General features: G+C 41.7%; 1 long non-coding RNA gene across 2 annotated transcripts in view; it reads right to left on the reverse strand.

The window, feature by feature from the left end:
- Window positions 1-309: 309 nt before the first annotated feature.
- Window positions 310-12,453, reverse strand: part of LOC121278324 — a 37,065-nt gene continuing 24,921 nt past the window's right edge. For both annotated transcript variants that reach the window (XR_005943105.1, XR_005943106.1), the window contains exons 3-4: window positions 6,401-6,505; window positions 310-1,450 (exon numbers count right to left, since the gene is read on the reverse strand). This is a non-coding gene — a long non-coding RNA (uncharacterized LOC121278324). The remainder of the gene's footprint in view (window positions 1,451-6,400; window positions 6,506-12,453) is intronic.

A 12,453-nucleotide genomic window follows, 5' to 3' on the forward strand; every position in this document is an offset into this window, starting at 1 on the left:
TGTTTTCAGGCCATAAGGACCATTATCTTTAATTCTAAATAGATGCAACCTGTAAAATGTTGAGTATTCAGCAAAATTGTGACTTGCATTGTTTTCAGTGGAGTTGGGGGGTTGGTGTGTAGCTATGAATATTGACTGGCAATTGTTTTTTTGTAGGATGTTGGTTACAGTTTTGTAGACCTGAAGAACCTTCATGGTTATAGGTATATTAACCCTAAGATAAAAGCAAAAACTGGGGATGCTGGAAATCCAAAATAAAAACAAAAATAAAAATACCTGGAAAAACTCAGCAGGTCTTACAGTATCTGCAGAGAGGAATACAGTTAACATTGTATTAATCCTAAGTCTTTATTGACTTGTGGAATGACTTACAAATATACAGTGAAGGATACAAGCTAGGAGCTGTCTCCATGCTTGCTGGTACATACAGCTCTGGCCAACACTCAACTGAACCTGGATGCAGGTCATATGCTCTCCCTCCTCACTGTGTGGGCGGTACTGTACACAGTCCCACATTAACTCTATATGTGTCAGACTTCTTTACTACACTTCCCTCCAAGTCTTTAGCCAATGTATTTAAGTGATTATAGCTTACCTTCTGTTGTACATTGTTATTGCAATCCTAAATTTACATTGTCATTACTATTATCATTATCTCATTTCCCCCCTTGAAGTCTTGAATTCAAAGGTTAAAGCAGTCTGGAGGCCTTATATATCCCTTCCATATCTTGTTTGCACTTCTGTCAGAGGAGGGTTGGTTCTATGGCTGCTGGTTCCTTCTGTAGGTTTGGAGGTTGTTCTGATGTATGTTTTCATCCCTTTCTTCCATTCCTTCATGTTGAACTGGGCTTGGTCGGTTCAGTGGTTGCTACCCTAACTCGTTTCTTGTGGGGTAGAAGAACATTGTATTCATCTCCTTGTCATTTCTTTAATTTCTTCCACCATCGTGTGGGTCATCGTGATGTCCTCTGTGGCAGAGGATGAGCATTCCAGTGACCAGAATGAGGTTTTGTGGTATGCTCAATTCAGCATTTTGTCGTCAGCAATGGACAGCTGCTACCAGGTTCCAGCATCTTTTGTGGCTTTGGCATACTGGCTGGCGGTTGCAGCATATGTTTGATGGTTGAAGTGTTGACCTGCAGTGCCGTCGTCAGGGCCAGAGGTTGAAGCTCATCGGACTGCTGGTCACTCTCTTTTACATACTCCAGTGGAGGCATTATGGTTTCCCCCTGGGTGGTTGGCTGGTCTGACCATTGAAGGTTTTCTGGCACCTGTAATGAGAATGGACAAACCTATTCCGCAAAGAGAGAAGATGGTTCAGAGCTGAAGACCCAGTCAGGATACCCTTTTTTGTTTGAGTACTTGGGAACTTGCAGTTCTGTATGATTAACGATGGTGGTTGTCTTCAAATCTTTTGCCATTTTGAGGAGATCCAGGGCTACACAGGCATCTGCGATCAAGAGAGAGAAAGGCTGGTTATAAATGACATACATCAGCTCGTAGAATTTTTTGCTGCCAAACCTTAGTGGTTCCAGAATCATGCCTATGATTAGAAATCGGATTCCTTTGGGCCCATAGAGTGGTCTGTCTGCTGTTCGAAGCCAGAGGTCTTTTAGCTATGGTTCTTTGCCTGGCAGGACTGTTACGTCTCCCTGTGTCTAATTTAAAATTTACTAAATGGCCATTGACTGAAATGTCCACATTTCAAAAAAAGAAACCAAGATCTTTGACCTCACCTAAGAAGCACGGTTGTGTATCTTCTGGACCTACAGTCTTGATCTCATGGAAAATCTTTGGGCCTCTTTGTATTTCAGAGTTTTTGCCCTCCACAGTTTGCCATAGTGCCCAATCCTTTTGCACTGAATGCATTGGGTTGAAATTGCAGGATATTGATCTCGCTTTGCTCCATAGCATTGGCATGGTCACTCTGCTGGCCAGTTCGGGTACTTCTTTCCCTGACCTGCAGTGTCCTTGTATCTTTATTGCTTAATTAGCTAAACTATGCATTGACCTCTGCATCATTGTTTATGTTTTCTCCTTAGAATGGTTCTGTTCTGCTCACAGATTTCTGACTGCCTAACTATCTGGATTGCCTTTACCAAGGTTATATCTCCCCACAGATAAAAGCAAAATACTGTGGATGCTGGAAATCTGAAATAAAAACAGAAAATGCTGGAAAACCTCAACAAGTATGACAGCATCTGTGGAGAGAGAAACAGAGTTAGTGTTTTGAGTCCATATGGGCTCTGAAGAAGAGTTACACGGACTCAAAATGTTCACTCTGTTTCTCTCTCCACAGATGCTGTCAGACCTGCTGAGTTTTTCTAGCATTTTCTGTTTTTAGATCTTCGCATGCTTGCATGATCAAAGAGTGCATCATCTGCTACTCCTACCACTATTCTGTCTCTGATGAGTTCAGAATCTAAATCTCCTTATCCGCAGCCTTCTGTCATCTTGTACAGATCATTGATCGACAGGATCTGCCATCCTGTGTAGATCATTAATCAACAGGTTCTACTGGCTGCTGGACTCGCTTGTTAAATTTAGCTCTTTCAAATATTTTATTGTTTTTAGATTAAAATAAACATTGAAAGTTTTTAGTGCTTCTTCAAATGTAACAGATGATTCATTGATTCCCTGTCTTGCAATAATGTTGTCTACAATTGGGCCTACCAAGTAAAGCAGTGTATTAACCTGCTCTGCTTCTGATGTTTTCTAAAACTGAAATGTTGATGTATCTTGGGAAGCTTTTTATCAAATGTCACCAGTTCTGTGATTGATTTGGGCCTTAGATGAGTCTAAATTGATTTAGAAGTGTGGAGTTCTGACCTGTGGTTACATTTTCAAATGTGTAGGCTCTGCTTTAGGAGCTTTCTAAACTTCAAGATGGCTTTGCCATTCATTTGGAGGCAAAGGGATTTCCTGCGCTTGCTAGTTTTCGTGGGCTCTGCTACAATTGCAATTGTGTTCAACTTGAAATTTTTTTTCTCAACAATAGCCACCTGGAATGGCTGCCTGCAGAGATCTCTTGCTCAGTGTTTACATTTAAAATCTTGAATTTGTTGATTCTTGGCTTTTGCTTGCCTTTAGCTGGGTTTAGAAAGTCGCGATTCTCCTGGAGTTTTCAATTAATTATTTATTGTTTTTTTGGCGCATTAAAGTGACAACTCGGGGATTGGGTTATTTCAAATTGTACTTCTGACTCTGAAATTTTTAAAGATTTTTCAGGACTTGCTGTAGCCTGGAATTTAAAAAAAAATTAGTTCACCCTTGCTTGACCTGCTGACCCCGTTCTCTGGGATGTGAAGCTGAACTTCCAAAGAAGATGCAATGGAATCTCCTGCTGCAATAAGGAGTTTTAAATCTTTGCCTTCAGCTTCCAGGCCTCTCTATGGAGCATTCTCCTGGCAATTTTTCCTCTGCACTTCTTCTTCTAGAGCTTCTTTTCAGGTTAGAATGCTTGGTTAAATCTTTTCTCAGTCTTCCAGCATTTTAGTTTTTCTCTGTATTGTGATACGGTAGCCATCACAGAGACGTGGCTGAGGGAGGGGCCGAATTGGCAGCTCAACATTCTGCGACATAGAATCTTCAGGCGGTGTAAGGTGTTGGTTACCGTTTGGTCGATCTGAAGAAGTCTTTATAGTCATATGTAGTTTAACTGTATTAACTTTATTGACTTTTGGAACTATTTACAAATATATAGTAAAAGGTACAAGCTAGGGGCTGTCTCCATGCTTGCTGGTACACATGGCGCTATCCGACACTCAACTAACCCTGGGTGCAGGTCATGTGCTTTCTTACATCACTGTGTGGGCAGTACTGTACTCAGTCCCACATGAACCCTATATGTGCCAGACCCTGATGCTATAGTTCTCAAAGCAAGAAAAAGTGCAAAAGTCACAGGAAAATATGAACTGCCATACCTGATGGTGTAAATGATGGTGTAAATTTAATAATTTTCCCATTTCATTTTGTGCTGTTCCAAGATTCAGCCAACAAACCTGCACTATATTGATGCAGGTTTCCAGGAAAATCTGGTTCAATGAGAGGAAAATGTACCATTTATGAGTTTTTCAGTGTAATTTCAACTGGTTTATTGTCCTTAAAAAAAAATTTCCCTCTTAAACTGAATCAAATAGTATCTACATTTCAGAGGATTAGACAAATATGCAAGTCAAAGCTTTGGGTTTGATTTCAAAGATGCATTGAATACTGAACAAATGAATCTGATAGTGTGAAGTACAAGCCTTGCATTTAGTTGTCAGTTTTTCAAGAGGATGTATCTTGTAAAGAATTGTGGGTGGAACTCTGAAGTAGTCAAAAAATAAACCTAAAAAATAAATTCAAACAAAAATAGCACATAGTTGTGATGAAACAAATTCTTAACTGTCACCAAAGCAGTTACACAGCCAAAGGCATATTGTATGCAACATCATGTGACATACCTTTCAGAGTCCAAAGCATTCCATCATTAGTTATCCTCTTATTTTTTATTATTACATTTTCCATAAACTATTGGAATACAGGTAGTATACCTTCGCTATTGCTATATGTTTCATTTTATGGGAAGTTCTACTGCCAGATCAGATGTTTTATTCTGAACAAATCAAAATTGTTTCTTTTTTAATAGAAAAAATGGTGAATGTGGACTAATTTGGATTCAGTGCAACAGGGAATTCAGGTAAACACTGGCGCCCATGCAAACATTGTGCTGTTTATGTAGAGGAAAAAATTCATTCAATTTTTGGCACTGCACAAATATGTTCATGGAGCATAGATAGGTTAAGTGGGTCAGCAAAAATTTGGCAGATGGAGTTTAATGTGGGAAAATGTGAACTTGTCCACTTTGGTGGGAAGAATGGAAAAGCAGTATATTAATTAAATGGAGAGAGATTGTAGAACACGGTGCTACAGAAGAATCTGGGTGTCCTGGTACATAAATTACAAAAGGTTAGTAAGCAGGTACAGCATGTGATTAGGAAGTCAAATGGAATGTAGGCATTTATTGCAAGGGGAACGAAATAGAAATAGTGAACAGGTTGGGCCGATACCCATTGGACTTTAGAAGAATGAGAGGTGATCTTATTAAAACATATAAGATCCTGAGGGGGATTCTTTTTTATTCTTTCACAGGATGTGAGCATCACTGGCTAGGCAGCATGTATTGCTCATTCCTAATTGCCCTTAAGAAGGTGGTGGTGAGCCGCCTTCTTAAACTGCTGTAGTCCATGTGGTGTAGGTACAACCACAATGCTGTTAGGGAGGGTGTTCCAGGATTTTGACCCAATGACAGTGAAGGAACGGCGATATATTTCCAAGTCAGGGTGGCGTGTGGCTTGGAGGGGAACTTGCAGGCGATGGTGTTCCCATGCATCTGCTGCCCTTTTCCTTCTAGGTGGCAGAGGTCACGGGTTCAAGAGGTGCTATCGAAGGAGTCTTGGTGGGTTACTGCAGTGCATCTTGTAAATGGTACACACTACTGCCACTGTGTGTCAGTGGATGGACGGAATGAACGTTGAAGCTGGTGGATGTGGTGCCAATCAAGCAGGATTGCTTTGTCCTGGACAGTGTCGAGCCTCTTGATTGTTGTTGGAGCTGCACTCATCCAGGTAAGTGGAGATTATTCCCTCACACTCCTGACTTGTGTCTTGTAGATTGTGGACAGGTTTTGGGGAGTCAGGAGGTGAGTTACTCGCTACAGAGTTCCCAGCCTCTGACCTGCGCTTGCAGCCACAGTATTTATATGGCTGTTTCAATTCAGTTTGTGGTCAATGGTAATCCCAGGATCAATTGGGTTCATAGCAGAAAGACTTGAATATAAAACTAGCAGTGCTGCACTAGAGCAATCAAAATAGAGTAAAACCAATTGCATATTGATCTTCATAGTGCGAGATTGGCCACTGTCTGCCATGGAGTTCAATAAGATAAGATCAGTATCTTTTCAGTAATCCTAACATATGTTTATTTGTTAGATGTTATAATCATGTCCATTCATGCTTGTTGCTCACAATGTTTTGTGATTACTTCAAAAGTTCTAAAACAAGTGAAATTTGTATTATTTTATAGTGTGCTTTAGTTTAATAGCAGTAGCAAGTACAGACAATATATAATGGTCTCTTCTGGGAAAGAAAGTAAAGAAGATAATCCTTTTGAGTGCAGGCAAGCTAAGAGAGAAAAATCTCTCGGAGACAAGTTTGAAACACCAGTGGTGCCTCAGGGAAATAAGGCTACATGTATGGATTTTTTAAATGTTCTGGTAGATGACACTGGAAAAATAACAGCTATGCAGACTCTCATGCTTCTATCTAGAATATTCATATAACCATCCTCTTGCAAAAGAGTGAAATTTAAGAATAAGAAGAAAATTCTGAAGATTTTTTGCAAATGTAAGTAAACTCACCAGGAATTAAAGGACAACAATACTTGATTTACTGATCCAGATGAGACAGCTGTTACATGAGAGAGGCAAAAAGTGTTCTGAGGTGCAATCCTGGGTTAGTTGGTGCTGGAGAAATAGGAAAGGAACAAACTCAACAAAACTTGTAAACAATCCAGTCATACCCCATCAAATTCATCTTGGAGAACCTAAAAGTATTAGAGCTTCAACCATTTTGAGAAATTATATATCAAAACACTAGGGCCCAGGGATTGTATTTTCTCATGTTTTCAGATTGCATGACATATATAGATGGCAATAAGGAAATGGTCAGTTATGAGGCAAGAGGAGAAAATTACATAGAATAGCATGACAAACTACAATCATTCTAGTCATAATGAACAAAAGACATTCACAAAAGAGCTGAAACAAATAATGGACTATACTCCTTTGGATTGTTTTAGCTCATTTCTTGAGCTGGTCTTTCAAACAGCACTATCTTTCAAATATTGATCATTTTTGCACTAATTTGCTGTATATCTCTCATTCTCTCATAACCCTCTCTGTTATGCGGTCAGTTAATAATGGAGGTACACAGAACTGAAGGAGTATTTGACTTGCAGCTCTTGGCTAGGCCAATCTGAAACTAATTTCACTGTCTTGCTTTCTGACCTGACTTGCTTTCTCACCATATTACCCTGTATGCTTCAAATGTTTATCCAATTTTTCCTTCAAAAATGCAATGGTGCCCACATTCCTGTGTCAATCTCTTGCATTCTCCAGCAGCCATCTATGTTCAAGAAATTTCAACTAACCTTTCTTCATACTATCATAGGCCCAGATTTTCACCACAACAAAAATGGTGGAATTATAAGTACCACCCCTGAATGTGGCACCTCCCATTTTCACGGGGGTGGAAAAGGGGGCGGTTAGTGTTTTGTGTGTGCATGGTTTACGGAGGTAGCTAAGAGCACTTAAATCACCAATTGCCTCCACCGATTTTGGTACCCAGGAGTGTTAAACCCAAAGTGTGCAGATTAGAGCAGGCGTGGAATTTGTGGATTCATCTGGATAGTCAGGGTACCCATTTGGATCTTGTCCTGAGACATAGAAATAGAAAATAGGAGCAGGAGTGGGCCATTTAGCCCCTCATTCTGCCATTCAGTGGGCAGAATTTTACAAGTCGGCGAGAGGGGAGGGGGCCGGCTCGCCAACACGTAAAATGATGCATACTGATGTCGGGGGGAACTCCCAATCTCACTGCGCCTCATTTAAATTTTCAGGAAGGCGGGGGCTCAGCAAAATCAGCTGTGCGCCCGCCGACCTGTCAATGGTCAATTGAGGCCATTGACAGGGTCAATTAAGTAATTAAAATACCTGCCCATCCAACCTTAAGGTTGGCAGGCAGGCCAGGAGCCCCAGCAGGAATTAGAAAAAGTATGAAACCTCATCCACGGGCGGGATGAGGTTTCATGTAAGGCTTAAAAAATTTAAATAAAGATTTTGTGAAAATTATGGACATGTTCCAACTCACATGACATTGTCACATGAGGGGACATGTAAGGGGATTTTACTTTTCTATTTTTGTCTTTTTCACATTTATAGCTGATCTCCCTGAGGCTGCACTTAGCCTTAGGGAGATGAATTTGCTCTTTAGTGTGCATGTGCGAAAGAGCGCACTCGCGATTTTGGGAATCCCCCCCCCCGCGCCCGCACAGGGAGAGCATAGCGCTTCTGTGTGGACGTCACACTGGGCGGGCCTTAATTGGCCCACCCACGTAAAATGGCGGCAGACCTCCGATTGGGAGCGCTGATTGGAAGCACGCCCGTACGCGCCCGCCTATCAACCTTCCCCCCCGACAGGGGGATAATTCAACCCTACATGATCATGGCTGATCCTTTATCCCAGCGCCATACTCCTGCTCTCTCCCCATACCCCTTGACACCTTTACAGTCTAGAAATCTATCTATTTCCTTCTTACATATATTCAGTGACTTGGCCTCCACAGCCTTCTGTGGTAGAGAATTCTACAGGGTCACCATCCTGTGAGTGAAGAGGTTTCTCCTATCTCTGAACGAAATGGCCTAACCCGTATCCTGAGATTGTGACCCCTTGTTCTAGAATACCAGCCAGAGGAAACATCATCCCTGCATCCAGTTTGTCCAGCCCTGTTAGAATTTTATAAGTTTCAATGAGATCACCTCTCATTCTTCTAACCTCCAGTGAATACAGGCCTAGCTGACCTAGTCTCCCCTCATACGACAATCCTGCCATCCCAGGAATCAGTCTGGTAAACCTTCACTACACTCCCTCTATAGCAATTTGTAAGGAGGTAAGGAGGCCAAAACTGCATACAACACTCCAGATGTGGTCTCATCAAGGCCCTGTACAGCTACATTAAGATCCCCTTGCTGCTGCACTGAAGTCCTCTCACAATGAAGGCCAACAAAAATTCATCCCTAGGAAGAAGAAGCATACTAAAGGGAGGACAGGCAACCATGGCTGACAAGGGAAATCAGGGACAGCATAAAAGCTAAAGAGAAAGCATACAATGCGGCTAAGAGCAGTGGGAAACTAGGGGATTGAGAAGCCTACAAAGACCAACAGAGGACAACTAAAAAAGAAAAAAGGATGGAGAAGATTAAATATGAGGGTAAACTAGCCAGTAATATAAAATAGATTGCAAGAGTTTTTTTTTAGATATATAAAGGGTAAGAGAGAGGCAAAAGTGGACATTGGGCAGCTGGAAAATGACACTGGAGAAGTCATAGTGGGGAACAAAGAAATGGTGGAGGAACTGAATAGGTACTTTGCTTCAGGCTTCACAATGGAAGACATGAGTAACATCCCCAAAGTTCAAGAGAGTCGGGGGGCAGAGGTGAGTATGGTGGCCATTACCAAGGAGAAGGTGCTAGGAAAACTGAAAGGTCTGGAGGTGGATAAATCACCTGGACCAGATGGATTACACCCCAGATTTCTGAAGGAGATAGCTGAAGAGATAGTGGAGGCATTAGTGGTATTCTTTCAGGAATCACTGGAGTCAGGGAGGATCCCAGAGGACTGGAAAATCACTAATGTAACCCTCATGTTTAAGAAGGGAATGAGGCAAAAGAAAGGAAATTACAGGCCGATTAGCCTGACCTCAGTTGTTGGTAAGATATTAGAGTCCATTATTAAGGATGAGATTTCGGAATACTTGAAAGTGCATGGTAAAATAGGGCAAAGTCAGCATGGTTTCATCAAGGGGAGGTCATACCTAACAAATCTGTTACAATTCTTTGAGTAGGTTAGACAAAGGAGAGCTAATGGATGTTATCTACTTGGACCTCGAGAAGGCCTTTGACAAGGTACCGCACAGGAGGCTGCTCAGTAAGATAAGAGCCCATGGTGTTAGAGGCAAGGTACTGGCATGGATAGAAAATTGGCTGTCTGGCAGGAGGCAGAGAGTGGGGATAAGGGGGTCCTTCTCAGGATGACGGCCGGTGACTAGTGGAGTTCTGCAGGGGTCAGTGCTGGGACCACAACTTTTCACTTTATACATTAATGATCTAGATGAAGGAACTGTGGGCATTCTGGCTAAGTTTGCAGATGATACAAAGATAGGTGGAGGGACAGGTAGTATTGAGGAGGTGGGGAGGCTGTAGAAGGATTTAGACAGGTTAGGAGTATGAGCAAAGAAGTGGCAGATGGAATACAACGTGGGGAAGTGTGAGGTCATGCACTTTGGTAGGAAGAATAGAGGCATAGACTATTTTATAAATGGGAAGAGAATTCATAAATCTGGAATGCAAAGGGACTTGGGAGTCCTAGTCCAGAATTCTCTTAAAGTTAACTTGCAGATTGAGTCGATTGTTAGGAAGGCAAATGCAATGTTGGCATTATTTTGAGAGGACTAGAATATATAAGCAGGGATGTGCTGCTGAGGCTTTATAAGGCTCTGGTCAGACCACATTTAGAATATTGTGAGCAATTTTGGGCCCCGTATCTCAGGAAGGATGTGCTGGCCCTGGAGAGGGTCCAGAGGAGGTTCACAAGAAGATCCCAGGAATGAAAGTCTTAAAATATGAGGAACGTTTGAGGACTCTGGGTCTATACTCAATGAAGTTTAGAAGGATGAGGGGGGATCTGATTGAAACTTACAGAATACTAAAAGGCCTGGATTGAGTGGACGTGGGGAAGATGTTTCCATTAGTAGGAGAGACTAGGACCCGAGGGTACAGAGTAAAGGGAAGACCTTTTAGAACAGAGGTGAGGAGAAACTTCTTTAGCCAGAGAGTGGTGAATCTATGGAATTCATTGCCACAGAAGGCTGTGGAGACCAGGTCCTTGAATGTATTTAAGACCAAGATAGATAGGTTCTTGATTGGTAAGGGGATCAAAGGTTACGGGGAGACGGCGGGAGAATGGGCTTGAGAAACTTATCAGCTACAATTGAAAGGCGGGGCAGACTCGATGGGCCAAATGGCCTAATTTTTGCTCCTATGTCTTATGGTCTTATGGTCTAACATGCCATTTGCCTTCTTAACTGCTTGCTGCACCTGCATGCTTCCTTTCAGTGATAAGTGTGCAAGGGCACCCGGGTACCATTGTAAATCAACATTTCCCAATGTATTACCATTTAAATAATACTCCTCCATTCTGTTTTTTCTACTAAAATGGATAAGTTCACACCTATCCACGTTACACTGCATCTGCCTTCTATTTGCCTACTCACTCAACTAGTCTAAATCACTTTGAAGTCTCATAACATCCTCCTCACTATTCATTCCCAACAGGTTTCGTGTCATGAGCAAACTTGGAAATATTACAATTGGTTCCCTCATCCAAATCATTGATATATACTGTGAATAACTGGGGGTCAAGCACTGATCTCTGTGGTACCCCACTAGTCATCGCCTGCCACTCCCAAAAAGACCCATTTATTCCTCCTCTGTTCCCTGTCTGCTAACCAATTCTCAATCCATGCCAATATATTACCCTCAATCTCATGTGCTTTAATTTTGCACACTAACCTTTTATGTGGGACTTTATCAAAAGCTTTCTGAAAATCCAAATACACCACAGCCACTGGTTCTCCCCTATCTATTCTGCTAGTTATGTCTTCAAAAGACTCTGGTAGGTTTGTCAAACATGATTTCCCTTTCATAAATCCATGTTGACTTTGTCTAACCGCATTGATATTTTCTAAGTGTCTTGTTATCACATCGTTTACAATAGACTCTAGCATTTTCCCAACTACTGATGATATGCTAACAGGTCTGTAATTCCTTTTTTCTCCCTCCCTCTTGTTTTAAATAGTGGGGTTACATTTGCCACCCTCCAATCTGCCAGGACTGTTCCAGAATCTACAGAATTTTGGAAGATGATAACCAATGCATCCGCTATTTCCATGGCCACCTCCGTTAGTACCCTGGGATGTAGATTATCAGGCCCTGGGGATTTATTGGCTTTCAGTCCCATTAATTTCTCCAGCGCTATTTTTTTAGCACTGCTAATTTCCTTCAATTCCTCCTTCTCACGAGATCCTTGGTTCCCTAGTATTTCTGGGAAGTTATCTGTGCCTTCCTCTGTGAAGACAGAGCTAAAGCAATTGTTTAATTCCTCTACCATGTCCTTGTTCTCTATTAAAAATTCTCCCATTTCAAACTGTAAGGATGCTACATTTAGCTTCACTAATCTTTTTCTTTTTACATACTTATAGCAGCTTTTACATTCCGCTTTTATGTTTCTTGCAAATTCATCCTCAATTTTTCCCATTTATTCATGAGATGCTGGTATTGCTGGCTAGGCCAGCATTTATTGCCCCTTGTTCAGAGGACAGTTAAGAGTCAACCACAACCTGGAGTCACATGTAGGCCAGACCAGGTAAGGATGGCAGACTTCCTTCCCTAAAAGACATTAGTGAATCAGATGGGTTTTTACGACAATCAACAATGGTTTCATGGTCATTCCAGATTCCACCATCTCCATGTTGAGATTCGCACCCGGGTGCCCAGAGCATTACTCTGGGTCTCTGGAATACTAGTCCAGTAACAATACCACTATGCCACCACCTTCCCGTATTAATCAGGATTAA

The sequence above is a fragment of the Carcharodon carcharias genome, chromosome 5 (genome assembly GCF_017639515.1).
Source record: "Carcharodon carcharias isolate sCarCar2 chromosome 5, sCarCar2.pri, whole genome shotgun sequence".
Classification (NCBI taxonomy): Eukaryota; Metazoa; Chordata; class Chondrichthyes; order Lamniformes; family Lamnidae; genus Carcharodon; species Carcharodon carcharias.